We start from the raw sequence: 23,909 nt of genomic DNA, 5'->3' as shown, positions 1-23,909 counted from the left end.
AATGCATACAGAGAAAAGATAGTCCCAATCCTACAATTAGACAAAAGGGGTGAGGAGGTATGCAATATACAAATGAATGAAGTATCGAAACATTATGAGTACACTGTCAGTTCTAACTTTTAGCTTTCAGTGTTGTTTTAAAATCTATGATAATTTTTTTATAATTATTCAGTGTTTTTTTCCCATAGGTTTTCACAACATTTGGCATGTGTCATTCTCTTCTGCTTTCCAAATGGCTGGTTTGCCTTTGCCTATTCTAAAATGTAGAGAAAGAGAAGCCTGGAAAATTTACATCACATGCTGAAAAGTTGAAGGAAGTTATGGTATGAGAAAATAAAGGTGGTACTGGAATGCAGACAAATACGAGGCTACAGTAGCACAGCTGCTCCCCACCAAATGTCTAATACAGTGTGAGCAGTGAAAAAACATCAAAGACTTCTAGTTGTTTCTTGTTTCCCAGAATACTGCAACAGTACTGCTGCCAGGTTTCGTTCTTGTCCTGTAAGTGACTTAAATATTTTAGTTCCTCTCCTGTTTTCCTTGGTGGCCACTATTGTTCCTACGATATGCAGGAGAAAGTCACTAGAGGGTAAATCTAACATTTAACTATATTTCTTTGGCATATTTTCCACATAGTGCAAGAGGCTGAATCCCTGTTTGCAGAAGTAATGGCATCCCAAGAGAGAAGGAGCTCTGTTTTAACTGCTGCCTTGCAAGCACTCCTTGTTTCACGATTTATGGTAGGTATTAAGTAAATGTTTGCACAAATTGGAGCTGATTTAAGTGCAACAAAGTAAAAAAAAAAAAAAAAGAAAATTAAATGCAAACACCAGACTTTCTAGTGCATCAGATAATTGATGAAAAATCAAGCTATATATGAAATTAACCTTAAGGCATTCTGTGTTCTTATTTTACAGCACTGTATGTTTTTCCTTTAGATATTTTTCTTGCTAAACTTGTACTTGTTTTCCAGTGTTTCCTCTGCCTGACAGGAGAGTCTTAAAAAATTAATTCATTCACTGAATATAGTCTTCATACACAATCACAGAAAGGATTTATACCTTTTTTTACAGGACACTGGTGAGTAGGCCTGCTGGCCAGGCAATGTTGTAAGATTGAGCTGTTCTATGGGTGTTTGCATTGCAAACACTCAGTGTTCGTGTCCATGTTCATGTTCCATCATGACACCACAGGCACTTCGCTATTTTTGCATTTTCTCTACCTTGTCTTTCCTCACATTTTGGAGTCTTTTGAAACTGGTCTGTACTGAATTGCAACATCAGGGAGGCTGGCCTGGGGGGGATCCGGTCCCAAAGAGACCAAGTAACTTTCAGCATTATTAGATTTTCAGAGGTTGGAGAAAACTGTTTTCAACAGACATATAATGGACAGAGAACCCATCTACTATCATTGTCTGCCTCTGAAAACTGGGAAGTATGTGCGAATTAGTACTTTTATGGATGTTTGAGCCATTCATTAGAATCACTGGGGAAATGAGGACTTGTGATGTCCTTTGCATCTGTGCAAAAGTATCCTAGGTTGCTTGATTATTTTTTTTTATTCCTCTTCTCCTCATTGTCGTGGTTTAACTCCATCCGGCAACAAGAACTAGAACCAGCTACTTGCACACTCCCCCTTCCTTTCTCTCCCCCGTAAGAAGGGAGGGGAGAAGAGGCAGAAAAAAAAAGAAGGGGAAAGGGAGAAAAAAGCTCCTGGGCTGAGATAAAGACAGTTTAATAAAAACAACAACACAAAAGAAAAGATAACAATAATAATAATAATCATAAGATCATAGAATTGCCTAGGTTGGAAGGGGCCTTTCAGATCATCTAGTCCAACCATCAACTTAACTCTGACAAAAGCCATCACTAAACTGTATCTCTAAGCAGTATGTCTATCAGGCCACTCTTGCTGCCTGGTGAATTGGCACCATCCCAATCAGCGATTGCAGATTCCCGCCCCTGGCTAACCCCCACGTATATAATGAGCATGATATCTATGGTATGGGATATTTCATTGTCCGTTCTATTGTTCTGTCTGTGCTTCTATGGGAAGCGGAAAAAAAGGCCTTGAATACTGTAAACATCACTTAGCAACAACTAAAAACAATAGGTATTATCAACATTCCTTTCACAGCTATCACTAGAAAGAAAATTAACTCTTGCCCATCTGAAGCCAGGTCACTCTTTTTACTTCATCTTCTGTCTATCCTGCTAAGACAAGAGTGTCAGAGAATAAATGATCTCTGGCAATGAGGTTAAGTGGCATATCTCCACACGGGTTAAGGATATCTGCTCCCAGAGGCGAGTTGCCCTGTGTCCAAAGTGTAACACTTGGACCTGGGCCTCTCCAGGTCTGTGTCCAGTCTGGGTTCTGGTATTTTTTATTGTGTTCTGGTGCTTGTCCTTCCATAGAAGAGGGTCTGCTTTTCTGTTGTTTTCTTTCTTCGACTCTCCTGCTGTGCCAGTCATGTTTATAAGCTCATAAGTGCTTCCCAGAATTAGCTTTCTCTGTCCAGTGAGGAGCTTCATCACGTCCACCACAGCCAGACAGCCTTTCCATTGCCCTCCTACACGCTGTGCTCTTCTAAATTGCCTCCGTCTAGCTTGTCTTCTGAGTAAATGAGATTCAACGTGAGTAGAACCGTCTTTGTTACACGGTCAGCTTTTTATCAGTTCCTCTACTGTGAGCGTATTTGGCCAGATGGTTTTGGGGTCTACAACATTATCTGAATATCAGTGCCTCTCCCTCATTCTGTAGAAGCATGCTTGTAACTTATATGCTTCACAAGATTTAGGTATACCCATCCACATACGGTGAGGGATATGGTATTCTGCCTTGTTCCATGGTCTCTTTTGTGTAGCAGTGTAGGCATATTCCTCATTTCTGACATTAACGTTTACTTTAGTTTACATCATGCCTAACACAATAGTATCTGATTGCTAGAGGTCTCTCCGTACTCTTAAAATAAGAATTATTATTAAATCATTATAATCCTTACTAATGGAGATTATAATTATAATAATAAATACTTCCTCTCCTTGAAGAATTTCCCTCATGATAGCCTGAAAAACTGTTTTCCTAACCGCAGGGCTCCCCGATTCCCTTTATCTTTGGTGAATGAATTGTTGTTATGAGTATTTCCTGTATTCATCAATCTTTCTGCTATTTCTACAGATCATTCCTACTTCAAATGTGTAACTTTGCACTCAAAAAAATCTAATAAAAAAAGTCAGGACCCAGAAAGGACAGAGAAAGGTATTTTTCTTGGGCATGATATGGTAGTGTATGGATGTTGTTTCAAGATCTACTTTAAATATGCCTTGCCTGTATGCACTGAAAATGATAATGTGAGATAGAATGAGGCACTTTAAGCTGATTTTGAAGTTGTAGAGAATATCTTCAAATCAAGGTTATTTTCTCTTGCCACTAAATAAAAATACAGAAATATCTTGTTGTCTAGCATAAAAAGTTTGCTGTGTCTGGGTTCTGATTACTTGAAGTAAAAAACCCGGTCTGGACCCAGTCCTGTATACATGCAACAGAGTTCAGTAACATTTCTGAATGAGTCAGATCCTTCCTGGAATCTGCGGTATGAAACAATAGTTGGGGTTTTTTTCCTGAAAAATAAAATATACGTTTTGTGAGCATAGAGTGGAGTCTCTGATGTAGTATTTAAGACCTTCAAGGCTTAGCTTGGAGGGCTTGGCAAGAAACTAGACTTGTAAGCTTTTTCGGACGAAATAGCAGTAGTTTAAGAAACATATATGCTTCACAGCTATACTCAGGGGAGCTCATAAATTCTGGACTGAAAACTTTCCTCTTAAACTCACTGCTATTGAAGGGTTGCAATTTTCGTATTGACTACTACAGTTGTCTCAATTACTCTTACAATGGGTCCTACTGCTCCAGTCAGGCAATAGCTGATTCACAGAAATTTCAAAAGTTCTACAGACAAAATTTCTGGAGGACTCAAATTGCATAAGAAAAATAACTTGTTAACTATTATGTCTGCTTTTTTTCTCCCTGAACCTCTCAGAAGATCTCTCTGGATCATTGCCACTTCTGTGCACTTGTAATCCTACTGTTGCATTTTAAAAACATATTAAAAAGTGTCTGTCTAATTTTGTATAGATAAATAAATAATGGCTAGATATGATTTTTCTTCTTTCAAAATCGAATTCTCTCTTATTACCCCTGTGTAGTACTAGACGTCTTGTCAATGTGACTGTTTTCATGTCTGCAAGATCACTCCCAGATCAAAGAGGTAGAGTTGACAATAAATATTTTATTAATATTTTAGTAACAAACAGTAATAATCTGGTAATTATAGCAACATTTTAGTCTTTACCTGTGCGTGTCGGGGAGCAGTAGGAGATTTTAGGAAAAAAATGTTATTAAAGAGATTATATGTGAACAACACTCAGTTAAGGGTTAAAGTGCATGTGATTGCTAGCTAAACTTATGGGAGAGCACATACAGGTTTTGGTATCCATATAGAACAAACTTGAAAGGCAATCTTAAAAACCTGAATAAATCCTCATAATTAAGGATTTGTGATATTAGTCAATGAGCTTCCAGCAACTGTCCCAGGCTCCCTTCACATAGTTCCAGAATGGCCTCCGGCAGGGGATGATTACTCCTTCAGCAGTCCTCCTCAGGTACAAATGAGGCGCTGAGGGCAGCTGGGAAGAATTCCCAGAAGTAATTGGTAGACTGGTGACCTCACCTCCTGGAGAAGTGTCCCCCTTCAGGGCTGGGCTTTAACTCTGTTTCCTGTGGCAAAGTCTAGCACTCCTCAGGTGTCTGGGTATTTGGAAAATGCCTTACTCCCTGAAGAGTGTGTAGTTTGCCAGGTCTATGTCACTTAAATCAGGCTTGGCATGGTAGAGGTGCTGTCACATCCCAGCACATGTTCAGCACAGGTGGCAGAACAGTGCTGTGAGGTTACAGCAGGAGGAAGGGGCTAGGGGGACTTATACAGCTGCTGCCAGCTGTTCTCATGTCAAAACAACCAGAGGCTGATGGCAGTGTCTTCATATCAGCTATCGCAGACCTTACACAAGCGCCTCAGCTATAACTATTGTGCTGGGTTACGAGGGTGACTGAAGCATCAGCATTGTATCACAAGACAAATTTTTTTCAAGTTCTGAAAATCTGTAGTTCACAAAAAAAAAAATAACCTTTGCATGAAGCACCTTGAGAGAAGGGCTAACATTCATGGAGCTGTGCTGTTGCCTAGGCATGCATTTACAAGGGCTACATCTGCCAGAAGTTATAGCCAGCAGGTTGGAAGTTTGCTTTGTTCCTGCGGGGAAAAAAGTACACAAAGGTGATATAGCTGTTTTATAATCTTCTGGGTAAAGACTCTATAAATCTACTCTTGAATTTAAATTTTGTGGCATAGACAGGAAGGTAGGAGGTATAGGGTAGATGAGAGATATAGGGTAAATACTTGAAGTGCAGTAAACTCTTGTATCAGTGCATCACTGACTACCAATAATCATGCAGCAGATATTGCAGTCCTGTAAGATCCTTTATATTCCTTTAGAAAGACCAAGAAAAAGGTACAGTAAAAGTCATATGTAAATAAATGAATTTCCTGTCTCCTCATGGAAGGTAACAAAGGTGTTGTTCCATCTTTGCAGAAGGTAAAACTGTATTACTTGCCCAGTGTGGTAGGATAGACAGACGTAGGCAAAGACTTCTGTATATAATACATATGGAGGATATAAAATACTTTTTTTGGCATTTCTTCTTCAGCATGGTTAAGGTTAACTACATGACCATCTTGAAAGTATGCCTTTTCAGTGGGAGAGGTGGTACTAAGAATCAAGGTCATATTGAAAAAGCTGTTGGTTCAATAACATAAAACCAAGGAAGGTTTTAACTTTCAAGGAGAAATTGGCAATCTTCTAAAATCTAAGTTCCGGAGACATGGAGATATTTATTGTTATGTTTAACGTTATGGGCTGAGTCCTACAATTTGCCATAGACCTTGTCCCAGTCCTTAAGTTTAAAGCTATGAATAATTTTATTATTCACAAAACTAAAATACTTTTTCACACCATACCAGAATGCTAGCATTTCCCCTAATACTTTGAATAAGTTCCTCTGATTCAGCAAGAACCTACCAGTAGTTGGCAAAAGCCAGTTCTAAGGCACCCGTCTCCACCTTCCCAGAAGGACTGAATAGTTATCTGTTCTGTTTTATTAGAAGACCACTGCCATTAAGAAGATTTTTTTTCTTGTTCCCATGACTTGTGACATAATACCAATTTAATTATGAGAAAATATGCAGTACAGTGTATCCTCTTTTTTCCCCCCCGGTATGTGAATTACAGCAGAATTCATAGGTGCTCTCCTCTGAAGCTTTATGATTCATACATGGTGCTGTAACCATGACTCCCAACATCAAGTTCGAAATCAGTAATTTAGAATTAGCGACTCTCTACAGCAGGCAGACCTGCAAGTGTCTACGTCCCAATTAGCAGGGGCTGATCTTTGACTTGCTCATTTATTAAAGCTGTAGGACTGTAACAGGAAACCAGTGAAGAAAATGTAGGGTGTCTTGGTATACCTGTTTTAACTTCCAAACTGTAATCCTGAATTTCTCTCATCATCTGACAAGGTGTTAATTTTCAGAGACCAGCTTGCATTCCCTCTTGCTGACTGGGTATAAATTGCTCCAGGGATTGCTTTTGATTTGCATTCTGCTATTAATGCTACCATTAGCCTTGATAGCTTTGTTGAGAAGGTTACAGAAAGTAATAAGTATATTCATCTGGGACCTTGTGCTTTCTTGTTTGGCTTATTTTGAACAGATTTTTCACTGTTGAGAATTAACTGAAATACTGCCTCAGCCTTTACTTGGAAGGCAATGTTTTCTCCCCTGCTGGAAAAGCTCAGTGTCCTCCTGTCATCTTTGTCCGGCCACTAATTATCTCCTAGCATTTATAAGTTGTCCTCCCTCTGGTTTAGATTTGAAAACAATTGTGCTTGAAAAAGATATAATGCAAGTGTTTTATTATGTCAGTTCATTAATTGACTTTATCTCTGTCTGTGGTTTGGCTAAGAAAAATTTGGGAATAGAGAGTGAGAAACAGTACATAGCAAATACTGAAAAGAGGTAAGGTGCAGTAAGGTGGATGATCTCTCACTTTAGGACTATTATAGTAATTACCAATAATATTTCTGAACGAATCAAGAGAAACTTTATTGCAAACACTAGCTACAGATTCCTATAAGAAGCCATAAGGCAGAAACTACATACTTCGAGTAAGTGATGGCTACAAGAAAATTAAAATAGAGCTCTCCATAGTGTGGGTAGAGAAACTGTTTAAACAACTACAGAGCAGGAAAAAGAAGCAGTAAATGGCGGTGAACAGAGAAAGTTTTTTCTGCCTCCTATGGCAATGTTGGCATGGGGGGGATGAAAGTGTGCATTGAAAAAGGAATGAAGAAAGACAATAGGTAGGAGAAAGGTGAGAAAACAATTCAGATGCAGAGCTTTTTCTGTCCAAGGGAACTGCCCGCACAGGCTGAGGAAACCTCGCCAGGAGGGACATACTCACCCGGACAGAAGAGCAGAGGGAGGTAGGCTGTGTCGTTCAAGTCTACCCAATTCTCCCCATGAGCCGGTGTCGCCGTGGCAGAGTACACGATATAGAGTTGCACATGGACCGGAAGCAAAAGAGAAAGAGAGAAAGACCCACACAAAATAAACATAACAAAGGTATCTTTGCAATGCTACAAAAAGGCTGCACTTAAGTCCTACCTTATGACAGGTGCTGGCAAGTCCCTTCATTTGTCTGTGCTTTGAGTCTTCTGCAAAATGGTCCTGCTTCATCTGTCACCTATCCTGTTCATGAATGGAAATCAGAACGGTTTGAGAAAGGACATTCACCAGTGCATACTGGGTTTTCTCCGTACAGGATTCCTGAGCTGTGGCCTTAGTCCACCACAGAGTGGGGCCTTTTACTGTAGCCTATATGCTCTCTAAATATATACACATACAGGACGTAGCCTATCACAAAGTAGTCTGTTGGCTCTGAAGGGAGTGACAGTAATAATAATAATAGAGATAAGGCTGACAGTTATAATAATAGTCAATGATTTACAGATAGATCTCTAGGTTAGATATAATTGATTCTGAAAATGAATGAGAGCTATATTTACACAGTAAATACATGGTTTTAATGCAGTTGCTGGAACAAGATATTTGCATCAGAAAAAACAGGAGCATTTTAGGAGTTACGCTAATGGTTTCTTATCCAGCTCACAACACAGAGGGCATATTTAGCTGGGCAAGGCTGCACAGTTTCTGCCTTTGCTCTGCTGATTTTAGGAATGAGCATATTGGACTTAATTTTCCAACCTTGTCAGCCCAACTCTCACAAGCATTACATTCAATTAGGAAGAAAACCAAAACCAATTTAAAACAAATGACAAAAGGAAGAATCCACAACGAATAAAGTTGCTTGCTCACCACTGTAATGACCATCCTACTTCTTCACCTGCTGAGATTATCTCAAGAGAATAATGGTAGCTCCTGTTTTTTTCAGCTTATCTCAAGTCTCCATGGTGAGTCTCAATTTTCTAAGTATGTATGTTTTAAAACAGCTTTCCTTGTAAATGCAAATGATATAGCAATGGCCTCTTAATGGCTTATTTTTATGTCCAGTATTAACTTGAGTGTGACTCATTTACTCAGTCTTCTGCTGCACACGGCAGAGGAATCAAATAGTTATTATTATTATAATATTGCCCCATGCAAGTTCCAGGTTATTCAGTGTGTCTCACTTTGTATTGACTCCCCCAGCATATGCAAGGGTTTTTTGATGCCTGCTGTACTGAGTTAACTGTGAATTTTTAGTTGCCCCTGATTTCACAAGTGCATCACAGCACAAATATTATAATTTAGATTTGTTTTTATAACAGCTATGCTCCCGTGTCTATAAGTGACCTCAGCATGTACTTCTTGAAAAATGCATTGGAAACGGACTCCCCTCGGGAGGATATTTGGGACAGATATGTCCTACTAGCCAGCCGGCTCCCTTTTGAAGTTAGTTTAAAATAAATATCAAGCCTTTTCTTTTTAATGTTAAATTATTTAGCATCTGTCACTGGATTTGTACCTTTATCTTCTGCTGTGTAGTCAAAGTACTCTATTTATTATTTCCTGCCACAGCTGATCCCATATCCTCTCCATCTATGTGTTATCAGTGCCTCACATCATCTAGCAGGTGCTGAAATTTGTTCTGTAAATGTTAACAGAAACGGCAGAAGAAATTTGAACATTCACTAGCAAATGTCCTCGGAAAACCAGCAGTTGAAAGAACCCAACAAAAAGCTCCTGCCAGAAACTATTTGATCATAAACCTCTCAAGCAGAAAATTGGCAATCACTGCAGAAACAATTCCTCAGGAAAGTATTCAACTTTCAAATAACCCTGAAACACAACTCAATATCATTTGATTTCCAGTGAGGGAGTCTAGCAGTCCATCCCTGCACCAGAACCCCGTGCAAGGTAAAGACCTGCCTGCTGTTCCCACAGTCCCTGGAAATTACATCCTTTAAGAAGAAAGGATGCAAAAATACCTTTTTATTATAGGGGTGATGATTCTCTACATGTGCTGAATCACATAGAAGTGAGGAAAACCCAGAAAGTCTTGGCTGATTTCTGTAAAAGCCCTAAAGTTTTTGTAAAGCCCCGGATGGATTTACAGTAAGCAAAATGTATAAAACAGACACCATTAAGATCTGATAATTTCACTTTCTACCTTGCACGCTCCCCAGGTGTGTGTGGGAGATGGTAAACACCACAAGTGGCTGTATGTGTGTGTGCACTGGATTTGAAATACAAAATAAATGTGATGTTGGCTGGCGCGTACACGCAGCAGAAGATGAAAGGGCAAAATGGCTGGTTCGGGACCAGCCTCTTCCAATTGCACTCCTGGCTGAAAGAAGCTAGGGGTGAAGCAGAAGGCTTTGGAGAAGCCTGCAGGTTGTTAGTTATAGTTCCACTTCTCTCAGGTGAAGCGTACAGGGAAAGAGAAATAGAGGTGGTTTCCTGCACTCTGGCAAGTCTTCATCCACAGACACAAGAGGGTCTATTGCAATATGAAGCAATAAAAACTACTTTCCATACAAATCCACGAGTTTCAGCGGGAAGCTCTGCAAACAAAGAAAGTGAACTGTGAGCATGCCATTGACATGGGAATCATGTCTTGTTGCTTAGCTGAGAAAAAAAATAAATTACAGAGATGAAAACACAACAATCAGAAGTTTTTGGTTTGTGAACAAAGAATTTAGGGATGTGGTCTACTTATCTAATAGGCTGAGGTTTTATAAAGGGAAATTGTCAATCATAGGACAGCATTAAATAGACTTAAATGTAAGATTATGGTACGTGTAAACATAGCGGTGTATAATTTTTACAAAGTTCAGTGTATTCAGTTTTTGCTCTACCACCTCATCTCCTTCAACTTTTAATTCTCTCTGTTCCTCTCATTAATACCTGTTTTTCAAAAGGTGTCTTTGGAAGATAAATTAAGTTCCATAGTTTTACAGTATGATCACTAATTTTATATATGCTTAAGTCATACGAGTGACTTGCTATGAGAGAATGTTTTGAAAAGGCTTAGTTTACATTCTGAAATGATCATGATTAGCAGAGGCATGATTAAAAAATTTCATTTTCAGTCTATAATATTTGTTTTCATGGCATTGGCTCCTGATTTTGACCAGCAAGGAAAACTGGGAAGGACTGAACCTTACTCAACTACATGGACTAAATTCAGCTCCCAAATATGCAAATATTTCTCTTCTGTAGAAGAAAGGCAGTCAGTCTGTGGATTGTCTCAAGTCCTGTCCTCTGTGCAAATGGACTTCAGCAAAGCTGATATTTCAGGGTACGTGTTGATACGTGCCTGTGCATTAGATGCCAGGGATTAAGCCCTCAAGGGCACATGTGTGAATATATTTGTATGGAAAAGGAATGAAGTGTGATAACTGCTGGTGACAAGACTAAGGTAGTCTTTCACATGTCTACTTTTCTGCCTCAGGTAACAACAGTAGCAGAAATAAAAAAGATTACGTAGGAGTGAGATGAAGTGTTTTAATTTTGCAGTGCATAATATACAGCCGGGGGTAGTAATAAGGGAAATACCAATGGGATTAAATATCTTTCAAATATCTGAAAACCAGACCATAATAGAAAAGATTTAATAATTAGTATTTCACCTCTAATGCCCATCAGTGTGGAGTATTCCAGTAAACTTTCTAGCTTCCAGCTTCCTTAAGCACAGCAGCGAGATGCTGTGTATAAGTAGGTTTATATTTGGGCATTATTGAAATGATACACTGATTATGGTATACAGTTCATAGACTGAAAAATCAGTGGGAGCTTTCAAATCTTTTAGTAATTTTTAAAATTACAGGGAAAGTAAATAGTATTTGTGTCTACTGGAATATAAGGTGGGAGTTTATGATATATTCTTGCCTAACCCAAGGTCTGAACTATTCGTAAATCACTTGCCAGCAGAAATACATTGTTATTTCACTCTTGGTGGGAAAACATTCTGCTATAGAATTTATAATACCTTTTATATTGCTCATATAAGGTACATTCTTAATCTTAATGGTATTTAATAAAAAACAATGTATGACTAGGGAAACTGAGGCAGGAAGGCTAACTACCTTATTTTGAGGGAATTTATTTTATTTTTTTTCTAATTTAACTGCTAGGTTAATTTAATAACAATAATAATAAATATTTTGTAGCCCAGTCAAGCATGTTTCCAACTTCTCTCTCCTTGAATGGTCTTATGGTTTTTATGAGTTGTATAGTGGCCACTGTGGTATTATTTTAATTTTTTTGTATTATTGTTACTTGTATTGTGTGACTTTCACAATAACTATTGTAAGAGAGGAGGATGCACTCTCACAGCTCTTGGAGGCAACCTTTCCCTGATTCTCTCCTTATCACAAGCTTTTTAAACTCCTGAATATCAAGTAAACATTTATTTAAAAGAAAATGAAATTATAGCAGATTATGAAGAAAATGGAGAATATTACTTTGGCACTGACAAATTAATTATAGTGAAATATTCCAACATTTTCTGTTGCTGTAGGTTGTAAATGCCTGAGACAGATATCTAAGACAGTTCAGATGAATTATGCTTGGGCAGTGCTTGCATTTTTCCCCATTGATTATAACAGGAGCAGAAGGTGATTAGTTTAGATTCAGAGATCTAATTTCTTGACACCTTGAGCTATGAAAGATTAATCCTGGCATCTGCTGGTGTTACCAGTGGTGACATTTTGTACCATTCCTTTTAACTACTCTGCATAAAATCACTTTGCAGCAGACCTCCTTTTCTTCCATATTTTTATTAGATGGGTTGGCAGTGTGTGAATAGTCATTTCTACTACAGCCAAGGAACTTTACAGTCCCGAGAACGGTAATTATTAGCTGCAACTCCAAAGACAGCTTCCGAAAATCATCAACTATTATTTTCTTCAAAGCCTTATAAATGATCTATTTTCTAATTTCTCAGCATTTCATGGAGGATTTTTTTTACGAGTTAGGTCACTCCCTTCTGCATTAGTGCAGTACTTATGCTGGCACTGGATCATTTGGCAGCACCTCTTTGACGCTCAGTCACATTCGCTGTTCACCATTAACACAGGTGGTTTCACGGGTCTCAGGTCAGACCTGTTCTCTGTTTACTTACCGCTGTGTGAACATGAGCTTAAATGTCCAAGAATCAATGAGATAATTTTCTTAAACTGGTGAAGTATTCAGTACAAGGGCTGTCACAAGGATTTTCTTTCCTGAAGCATTAACCTTCTATAGCTGTGCTGGCTTGGGGACAGCCATCGCCTAGATGTAATCTTTGAATCCTGCCAACTAAGTTTTCTTTCACCGGAAAGCCAAGCACCACTTACTTACTAAAACACGGCTGCTGGTTTCTTTTGTATTATTTCTTTAAATTCTCGTGTGGCCCCTGCAATAGTATATTGTATACTCTAGTTCTGGCTTCAAATTTGAATTCTGATTGAGTGTGTTCACTGAGGTGGCAGGGGCTCAGAAAGCCAAAAGTGCTGATGTTCATTCTTGTTCTCTGATTTTGATTGTGGCTCAAGATTTGGTTTAGGGCAACAGATAGGAAGGTCAAGTACTGTATTTGCCTGATCCTTATTTGGGGGAATTCAAGAACAAAATATGTTTTGGATCCTTTGAAACACCATATCTAAATTACATTCTACGAACACACTCTTCTACAGTCAGTGACCAAAGGTGGAGAACAATAAAGTTATCCTGATTAAACTTAGGTCACTCAGGATTTCTGGCCAAAATTCTAAATGAATTTAACCTTTTCATATTGATTTTTATGTCAATGCACATCATAATATACTTGTTTCATATAAGCCTACAAAAACTGTTGCAGGAGGTAATGATGAACCTTGTTGAAAGAGGAGCTGGTAGTCTGTGCCGTGCATCTGAGATCACGCAGCTCAAGAGGAAGTAGCGTAAAGTGATGTTGAACTGCTTTGTGCCCCTCCAGTGGTAGTGTGTCTCGTGGCTGCCCTTTTTCTGTTAGAAACATTTAATTACAGCAGCTATATCATCTGGAATATCTGAAACAGTGTCTGTTGCAGCCTAACCTTGACGTATCCCCCTTTTAAAACTCTTTAATGTTTTTTCAGCATTATTTCCTTAGTAGAAAGAGGCCCGCCCAGAGCAGGGGTGAAGGAATTTGAACAGAGATACTGTTGTGATACAGTTCTCATAGATGCATGCTCAACCCTTTATAGTCACTTTGTGCTGTTTACACAGCATGAATGCAGCCTGTTTGTGGTCTAGTGCCCCTCACAGTATATGCGCAGTGTACAGGACATTTATATTATATATTCTGCATTCTTTCCACGTTCAGTCATTAAAAAATGTTTTTGTTTTTACTTTCCATTTTCAGTTTAGTTTAGGAGGACCAGTCATTAAATGGATTTCACTTGAAGCCTCTGTCAATGGAAAATGATGAAATCAAGAGTTCTGTTTGTAGAGAAGGTAAACATACCTAAGGGGAAACTACAATTATGGTTATTTTTTTGCCCAGGTTCTTGTTTTTCTACCTTTTTTTCTGCCTGTCCGTATGAAATCCACTGATACGTGTTTGCTGATTTGAGTATTGTAAACGTTTTTCTGCTTGTCTTGGGTCTGTTCTGAAAACAAAACAAAAGAAACTATTTTCAGCATGTTCTGGTTGCATCAAAATTGGGTGCTACTGGAGATAGTTTTGGAGTATTGCATATGCACCCTAATGATGTGCACAAGAATAGTTACCCAAACCTTTAATTTTAGTTTTCTCTCAGAATGCATCTTTTGTGGTTTCTTCCTCAGTATCTGCTTTGTGGTAAACCCAGATGAAAGTGGACTGGCTTGTTTTTGAGAGAAATTTCCTGTGGGATGGTGTTTTTTACTGGTGGTATCTTGCTGTGAGGGGAGTTGTAGGAAAGAAACAGATAACCTGTTCAGGCAGGCAAACCATTGAGATCTGTCCTGAAATCTTCTTTAGCAAAGCAGAATATGCTGGAAAGTGTGAATAGAAGTAATTTAAAAGTGTTAGTTTACAGAAAGCTGCTGTTTAATTTGTGGAGACTTTGAAGGGGGTGAGAATGAATGGCCTCATGAGACCTGATATGGTAAGGCTGGCTGACTCCAGGGAGTCCAAATAAATACCCAGAAAGATGTAGGAAATGAAAAGCATCCACTAGAGCCCCCTGGCAAAGAACTCGAGAGGAGCGAGAGATGAAAAAGGAGAAAGAAAGAACAATGTTTAAGGAGGAGAGGAAGTAGGTGTTATGTGAAATCCGCAGCAACGGGGCAGCAATGGGTGTCAAGGAAGTCAAAAGACAAAGAAAAACTGACCCTGTGTGTAATATTTAAAAAAGAGATGTATCTGCAATGCCGGAATCATTCGAAATACCCACAAGTGGTTGTGGATGATACCTGATACTTAAAACAACTTTCTCTTTTTTACTGTGTTTGATAGTTGCCTTTTAGGAAGCAAATTGCAAATGTGGCTATTTTCTCAGGTACATACTTTGGTGTACTGTATTCTTGAAGAATAGCAACTTTCTGACTCCTGCTAGAAAGCAGATAAGGACTTATCTGGAGCTCTTAATCTGTAGAGCTGAGCAGCGGAAGGTGCTGTGCACTGAAGTGATGTTCTCTCATTTTCTCGCAATACCTCAGAGACAGGCTGCTCCATTTGGGGAATGGAAGACTGGCTTTTCATAGGACACAGGGAAATTAGTTGAATGCAAAGAGGCGTGAAAACAATGGGAGCCTCACTATTAACATTTTCCAGATTCTGCATAAAGAGGTGTTTTACTAGTTTCTAAATTTGAACTTCCCAGTCTTCCTCAGAAGCCTCACAGCTTTCTGATGTTCCTGTACAAACCCGAACGGAAGATCAATACCAAAATATTATGTTTAACACTGAAATATTTAGTCTTTCTCTTCTGGGGTGTAGGATGACTCACATCAGGACAATACTGTGTACCTGGACATTTAGTAAGAATTTAGAAGAGGATGGTGAGACCCTGTGGGCAAGCTACAGCTGTGCTAGAAGCCAGTTTGCCCAGTTTAGTACAATTAGCTCCACTCCCTGCTGCCAGGAACTATGTACCTCCTGTGTTTGACTAATCAGAGACCTTTCTTCCTTCGTCTTTATAGACATGGACCTGAAAGTCCCGTTCCGCAACCCATCCCCGTGTTGCCCCTCATCTGCCTGCAACTCCACCTCACGCTCTGCCTCCGCAAAGGGGTGGCATTCACTGAGAAACCCTCTTGGGGAGAGCAGCTGATTACAGCTATCTGCTTGTGCTGCAAACTCACACCAGGTCAGGTCTGGACTGAGCATCGTCACAGGAACAGTGAGTCTTTAGAAATGTTGCTGGGCTTCCTGATGTGACATTTCCTGCTGCCAGGACTAAACTTCTCCTTTTGTGTAGTGTCAGGAGATTTGCTGCTCTTGTGACTGGCAGATGTCAGTCAGGCAGTCAAGGGTAGCCAGAGAGACCACTGAAATGGAGGACTTCATGGTGCGCTACGCTCTACAGCACACAGTGCGGTTCTTACAAGTATGGCAAGATAACAAATGTCCTTTACTTCTTGCTTCAGCACGCTTTGCTGTCTCTACTTATCCAGGTCTCAATTCAGGTCTCCGATTCTGATATTGGGCTCTAGGGATGGAAGAACAGCACCTCCCCAAAACCGCATAGCATAATCAGTGACATTCACCTGGGGGACCGGACTCAAGGCGAAATGAACAACTGTTTGCCAGGTATCACTATGATTCCACTGTTCCTGATGGTGAGTACAAAGCAAGCCCCACCTCTTTGCAGATGTCCTCTCTTAACAACAAGTAGCATTTCAATCACTTCAAGAATATATTTTAAAAACATTTTTATCTGTGTTATAAAGTTATTCTTTCTGAGACAGTCACAACAGGGAGATCTCTTGAAACAATCTCCTGTTTCAACCTCACGCTGTCAATAAACCCTGAAATAAACAAAAACAGAATTAAATTAATGCCCCATTTTTCCTTGCTGTTCCTGCAGAATTTTTTTTTCTCATTGCACTTCATTCTTTGGATTTGAAGTACCCAGGCAGTCACACTCAGAGTGGCTGAGGGCAAGAGGGTTTTTTTACAGCTCATACTCTACAGAGATGAGGTTTTGGATTTGTGAGCATAAGGGAAGATGAGCTACATAATTTTCTCTGAGCTTTCATCCTCTTGTAAGAAATTATGAGCACGTATGGGTGCTTACGAAACTGTTACTTCCTGAAAATTCTCTAAAGCAATAGAATATAATGAAGTAATTTACATATACTGAGCCACTCATCAACAAGGTGAAAGAAAAGTCCATGATATTCATGAATATTTTGGCAAGCTGGATTTTTTCAACAAGTATTCACTAAATTAGAGTGGTTCCATTTGACACTTGAATACCAAATTTAATTTTGTGTTTGGATTAGGGTTGTTCATCTCACTCAAATCTCCTTAACAATGAACTACTTTTTTTTTTTTTTTTTTTTTTAATTCAGGGAACGTGCAAAGTTGAGAACATAGGTCACAAGTTCTGTGACACACAATCTGGATTTTTGGGTCAGTTAAGGATTTGAACTATCTTTGTCAAACAGGAAGTCACTATCTACGTTCAGCTCATTGATAGGAGTTTCATCTTCTTTTCTGCTGCTATGATCAAACAGGGTATGAAAATTAATGTATTACTCTTTGGGGCTTATTGAGGAATACCTCCACTGTACTGAGGCTTGCAATAGAGACTTTATACTACTCAGAAGAATATGCAGTAATGCTCTGAGAACATAATGCAAAGAAAGGAAAAAACCAAGACACTGAAAACATAAAATTGTGTTAAAAATTAAGGTATTGATAAATGCATAGATTTAGTTCCATTTTTAAACCTGTTGAATGCTAGCTCCATTTAACTGAAAAATGCACTTCAAAAGCAAAATTTTGCTAAGACAGAGGAACTGGTCCATCTGAACTCTGCAGATTTCTCATGCATGAAAACTTGCTGCAGGTAAGAAGATCACTAATTAGATGGTTTCCATTCACTGCTTCATTTTGAGTCTTATTTTAAAGAGCTTATCAATGTTGGTTTGTTCTTTATCTAATACATCTCATGAATTGCTACAGGCGTGCATAAGTGATATAATATCTTATTCAGAACAATGGGAAAGCTCTACATGTAAAATCAAGAAAGACTTTAATACATGCTCTTATGGGGGGAAAATGACTTTCTCTCTTGCACTTTTCTTAAAGTTTGATGCCTGATGTTTATTCTGCTGAATAGAGAAGATCCCAGACTTCATTTTTTGCTATTTGTGGTAGCAATACTTAACCTAGAGTGTATTGGGTTTTTGTGATCACACCACATTTTTATTTGCACATGTATCTTTGAAGAATAGTGTGTGACCAGAATAAGGTACTAATAACGACATTAGCCACAACACCAAGTGATTAGACAATTTTAATTGATTTTAATAAATACAGGAGAATCAAAACCTTTTATTGGATGTCTTGTCTAAGCTGTCTGCGTTTAACCAAGACAAAAAAAAAAAGCAAACAGCAGAGAAGTGAAAATGAAAAATTTACTGTGTGAAAAAATCCTCCAAAATTTTGTTTAACTTTTTTTTCTTTTTTTTTTAAGGTAGAAAAAAAGGGTCCTAGGGTCTTACCAATTAAGATTTGGTGCATTTTTGCAATTTATCTAAGTACTTTTTCTGTCATTAATGGAAATTTGTTAATCTTGCAAAATCGGATTGGCTTGCTTTGCTTTTCTATGTACTTTAGACCTACATCTGGGCCCAAAAGATATTTATGATAGATTTTTTTAACTTTTTGATTTGTTAAAATTGTAATGCTCCTGGAATTTGTGAACAATGAAATAACAGATTATATCATCAAGAAAGCACCACATCTATCGTAGTTTCTTTCAAGGGTAATGACACTTTCTATTATCTCTGTCAAAGTACTACCGTGAATTATCTGGCTGAATGTAGCCCTTTTTTTTTTTTTCTGTTCATAAGCAGATTCAGAATTTTATGGAAACAATCATTGCTAGTAAGCATTTGCTAATCAGCAAATCCATTTTATGTTATGTATTATTTACAAATCGTTTGTCTGAATTCTCTGTGATGTGACCGGTCACCTCGCTGGCACTACTTTTTCTTTCCTGCATGGAAGTATCTTTTAAAACCTGTGGCTTATCAGTAATGGGTAAAAAAAAAAAGTACATGCATAATCCTCTGTTGCATATGCAAATATACCTGTTTCTTCATATGAAAATGAACTGGGGGAACACTAATAGAAATAAAATCCCATTAATACTAACAAAAGAAAATATTGCTGGACCAAACAGCTTTTCTATTCAAATGGATGTTTGCAAGAATATCTTCTTGGATGTTTTCAACAAAATCTTCATCTTGGAATATAGATGGCTGGATGGATTGTGGGTTCAAAGTATATACCTGCTGTTTACGTTCCTCCTTTGGTATAAGGTAACTTGTTGAATTGCATTAAGCTGGCCTTGCAAGCCTTTCTATAGAGCTTATCAAATGAACCAGCTTAACTTCCTTATTCACCATGGCACTGCTCCAATTGTGTGTTAGAGTTATCAGAAAGTTTGTGACTTTTGGAGACCCATAGATGTTTTGGATCTAAGTGGTTTCTTTTGCACAGAATTAAACAGCTGTGCAAGCAGGGATGGAGAGCTGAGTGTGGGAAGAAGACTGACATAGGAAGATGCCTGTCGGCTGTAATGGTTGTGTTCATGCTGTGCATGTTGAAGCTTCAGTGGTGTGAGCGATATCTTGCCCTGCTAAAATAGCAGCAAAATCTGGAATGAAATATGCATTCATTACTGTCTTATACAATCTCTTTTGGACCCCTAGATGACAATGGCATGTGTCCAACTCAGATAACAAAAAACCCCCACATTTTCAGCTGCACAAAAAAAAAAAAGAAAAAAAAAGTAGAAAATAAATTTTAATTTTTTTTTTAATTTAATTTTTAATGTCCTAGATTGAATATTCTAGTAGACTCTCTACATGCAAAATTATTTCTTCCTTTTTGGAATAGTTATGTGTAAAGGTTCTTGGGACTGGAAAAACCAACAAACCTGCTTAGAAAAACTGTTGGCTTTTCAAATCTAGATTTAAGCTCCAAAGCCTCTTAGAGTTCTCCTAATTCTATCTCCCAGACATAGAATCATAGAATCATAGAATGGTGAGAGTTGGAAGACACCTTGAAGATGATCTCATTCTAACTCCTCTGCCATGGGCAGGGACACCTCCCACTAGACCAGGCTGCTCAAAGCCCCATCCAGCCTGGCCTTGAACACTTCCACATCTTCTCTGGGCAACCTGTTCCAGTGTCTCACCACCCTCAGAATAAAGAATTTCTCACAAGATCTATCAGTCTAATACAAATCTACATCAGCCTGACTCAAGGGCATAAATGAGGGAGCATTCTGACAAGAGCATGTTTATGACTAAGTCTTGTAGAGCATAACTGAGATTGAACCAATGGGGTTCTAAGGAAATTAAGAAAACAAACTGTTTCTCAAAAATAAAAAGCCTTTCTATAACCTTTTTGAAACATTTTATAGAATAGTATGTCAGGTGTCTAATTCTTTATTAAGGCCACAAGATCTTTAAATAAGGGAGAAAAACCAAAAGGCAGCTGAATTGAGATACTGTAATGGGTACAGTAAAGGGAGGAAGGCAAAACTGATTCAAGATTTAGCTGCAAAAACCTTATTATTAATTTTAATTACTTGAAATAATTCTTAAAGTACTGCTTATTGCCTAAAAAGATTGGATTTGATGCAATCTGAGATTTCTAAATGAACAATTTGATGGACAATTTAGGAATAGAATGGATGTTTGGACTACCAGATCTATGTCAGAATGAGTCTGTTCTAGCATGTTTCCTTACAGAGATCTGCAACCAAATTCTAAAGCAAATTCACAGTAAACAATTTTAATCTCGGGTATATCTCCTTAAAAAATATGTTTATCCTAGAATTCAAAGTGATTCTTTCTTTATTCATATTTCCTCTGGGCTACTGATATCTGTGTGAACATTTAATCTCCGATAGTATTTGATCGCTGGGGGGATTATTTTCCTCAGATGAGAAAGGTTTAGGATGTTTATGATTATCAGCATTGCTCTTCACCCAGGCAGGTGTGAATACATGTAGAACGGGGAAGAGACCATGATCTGCTATGAATATTTTGTTGACACGTTACCTGCAGTTGGAACAGCCATGAATGAAGTCACACCAAAGAAAAGAGCATGCTAGACAATTACCCTGCTGGATATACTGCTTGCGTATTTTGCCCCATGTTGAAAAAGCCACTTAATTATTATTTGGAAAGTTCGAAAGAGACAGCTTAGACAATTTATTCTGTCTTCTATAATCTGTCACCTACTTCTTCTTATCTGTTACAGGCCAGGATCTCCTTTGAAACAATCTGATTGCTTCAGAATCCCTTTGGAGCAAGGCACACACTTACCTCTTAGTGAAATTACTTACCTCTAGTGAAAGCTTGATGACATCTTGCCCACATACAAATGCCCTGCTTCAGGCTCCTTGTGACAACCACTGTGGCCAGAATAATATCTGAAAGCCGGACAAATCTTGAACACTGCAGCTGAGTTTTTTATTGACAAAAAAGCTGGAATAGATTAGGAGCTACGATGCAGTACATATTATTGTGACAGAACTTCGTAACTTTAAAGCTAGAGGTTGGCTGTTACAATTTATTTGGGGGTTTCCATACATCACCAGGGGCCTCTATCTCCGGGACCAGTCCAGGACTGAAAAGGCATACAGGTGAAGGTGACCTACAGCTACTTTAGCACCCCTTCCTAAGTTTGTATGCTGTTCTCTGACCAGGGGTCTTATCCCTGCCATGAAAAATGTGAAAGAGATTCAGTAGTAGAGAAAAAAAAAAGGAAAAAAAATGAACCTTCTTTGAAAAGTATAACACACATTATTCTTGTGTATGGTCAGTCACTAAAGTCCCAGCACTCATTCCAGAGATAGGAGTTCAGAATCTCCTGTGCTCAGCTTTGTAAGCCATCCATCTACCCTGAAAGGTGGAGACAGCCATGGATTTTGAAACTTGTAGCGTGGTGAGACTATCGGTGTCTGCTACTCTGGAGAACAGAATTTCTCCATCCAGGTCCCCAGGCTGATATAATTCCATGTAATCCATGGCAAGTACTCAACGCGGAGGGGAATCAGTAGGGTTAAATTTGCATTTCAAATTCAGAAATGGAAACTTTTTCTTTTGCAGGTCAGCCTTTTTAAGGCTCCTCAGATGAAGTTGCTTAGACCTGGAATATTGAAGTGAATTTCATGGAGTTGAATCTTGTGGTAAGAAGGCAAATGGCATGACTAAGAAAGCAGTAAGTAACAAATCGGCTGTTTATTTGTGGTTACAACACATACAGGACCAAAGGAAAATGTACTTGTTGTCGACTGCGAATGTCGTGATCTGTATTGATTGACCATAGACAACAGAGCACCACCAAGTACTTCCTCTAGTACAGGGTGTTCTTCCACATTGTATGAGTTAATACTGTCAAGTCACATAAATAGCTATATAGACACAGGTTTTTTTCTGCTGAGTAGAGAACAGAAGAGAAGCCATTATGTGTACCCAGAGGCTACAAAAGGCACATATTTTGTAAACAGGAAAAGCAGAATGACAGCTCAAGCTACAGTACTAGATTTGTGTGTGGGTCACACAAACAGAGGCTGCTACTAATTTGTGGGGCAGGACCCACAGGCAGGGTCAGCCTAATTAAGTCAGTCTGAAAAAAAACATTTAAGGTAGTGTTAGCAGGGTCAGATTTATTCTATTTACAGCTCACACTGGGAAAATTTCAACTCTGAGCATTATGAGGCAGGAAACCTTATACTCTTGCTTCTTAGCTTATGTTAATGCTGTATGCTGAAATCCCTACCATAACCTGCCAGACAACAATTTATCCTCTGCCTTCCCACAAGGGGATTGCTAAAAATACTCAAAATCACACAGCAGATAACGGATCAAGGGTGCCAGGATGCTCTCAGTCCTTGCCACTTCTCCATGCAGGGTCCAGCGATATGCTGCTCCTACCACTTCTTGTGCAAATCCTCTGCTTTTCATTTGCATTGCTGAGATGGCAAGGTCAGTCGGTCTGAGAATTTGGTGTCATTCTGCAAAATCTACCCTTAGAAGAAAAGCTCCTACACTTATTCCAGCAAGAGACTTGAATAATAACGAGAAGCAACAAATTCCTTCCTCGCCTTGTTTTTTACTTATAGAACTTAAAGCCTTTACTCCAACTGTGCTAAGTGCCCTGCACAAAAGCATAAGAGGGAACAACTTGTACTTTATAAGAAACAATTCATTTTAACGGTCTAACTAGACATGACTAGGCAGTGGGGAGGGCTGCTATTATGCCTGCCTATTCTGTGGTACAGAGGGATTTGGATAATTAGCCAAGGTTGTGCCAGAAGTCTGTGGAAGAGGTGGGAACTGAACTTGGCTCATTTGAGACCTTCCCAGAGCACTGTAATTATAAGGTCATGGTTCCATTAGGGTGAACATCAAACATTTTATTAGGCATTTCTTCCTCTCCAGCTCTTTCTGCAGGCAATTTCTCTCTTCCCACCCAAGTCTCTCTTACTACAAAGTTTGCTGGTCTTTTATTGGTCCTGGGTCCATTCTGCAGGTTTGGAAAGTTTTATTTTCATACACAGGAATTGCTATTTGTAGATTTCAGGGTTATTTTAAAGTTCATTGCCATTTTGTGTCGCTCTGATTGAAGAAATCCCTAGCATATAAACTAGGGAATATATTGGATAAACATAACAGACTAGTACAATATATTCTAGACAATGTAGAAAATATTTTTCCTACTTGCTTCAACAGAAAGATGAAAGTTAAATAACTTTCCCAAATTCATATATCATTTACAGCACAGGTAACAACTAGTTTGCAGTTCCTGTGTTTCTAATCATCAGTAATGGTATTTAATTGAAGGATTCCCACACATGTGAACACGTTTGAATCTTTCCAGCAATAGATCCCTTGGCTTTATATGTAGAAACACTCTTTCCATCAGTGATGACAGTCACAGTGATGTTCAGATGCTTCAAATCTGTCAGCTTCTTTGCTTCCCAGAATCCCTCATCCTTTAGTGGGACAGTCCTGAGAAGTTTCTAGTAGCTTTGGTTAGCCTGTTCTCGCTTAAGAAACATAACATCTGTCTGCCCTGAAAGGAGAACAGTGACAATCAGAAAGACAATACTAA

Source organism: Larus michahellis, chromosome 3, assembly GCF_964199755.1.
Source record: "Larus michahellis chromosome 3, bLarMic1.1, whole genome shotgun sequence".
In the NCBI taxonomy this organism is placed as follows: domain Eukaryota; kingdom Metazoa; phylum Chordata; class Aves; order Charadriiformes; family Laridae; genus Larus; species Larus michahellis.
The sequence above is the reverse complement of the archived record's forward strand: the minus strand, read 5'-3'. Positions refer to the sequence as shown.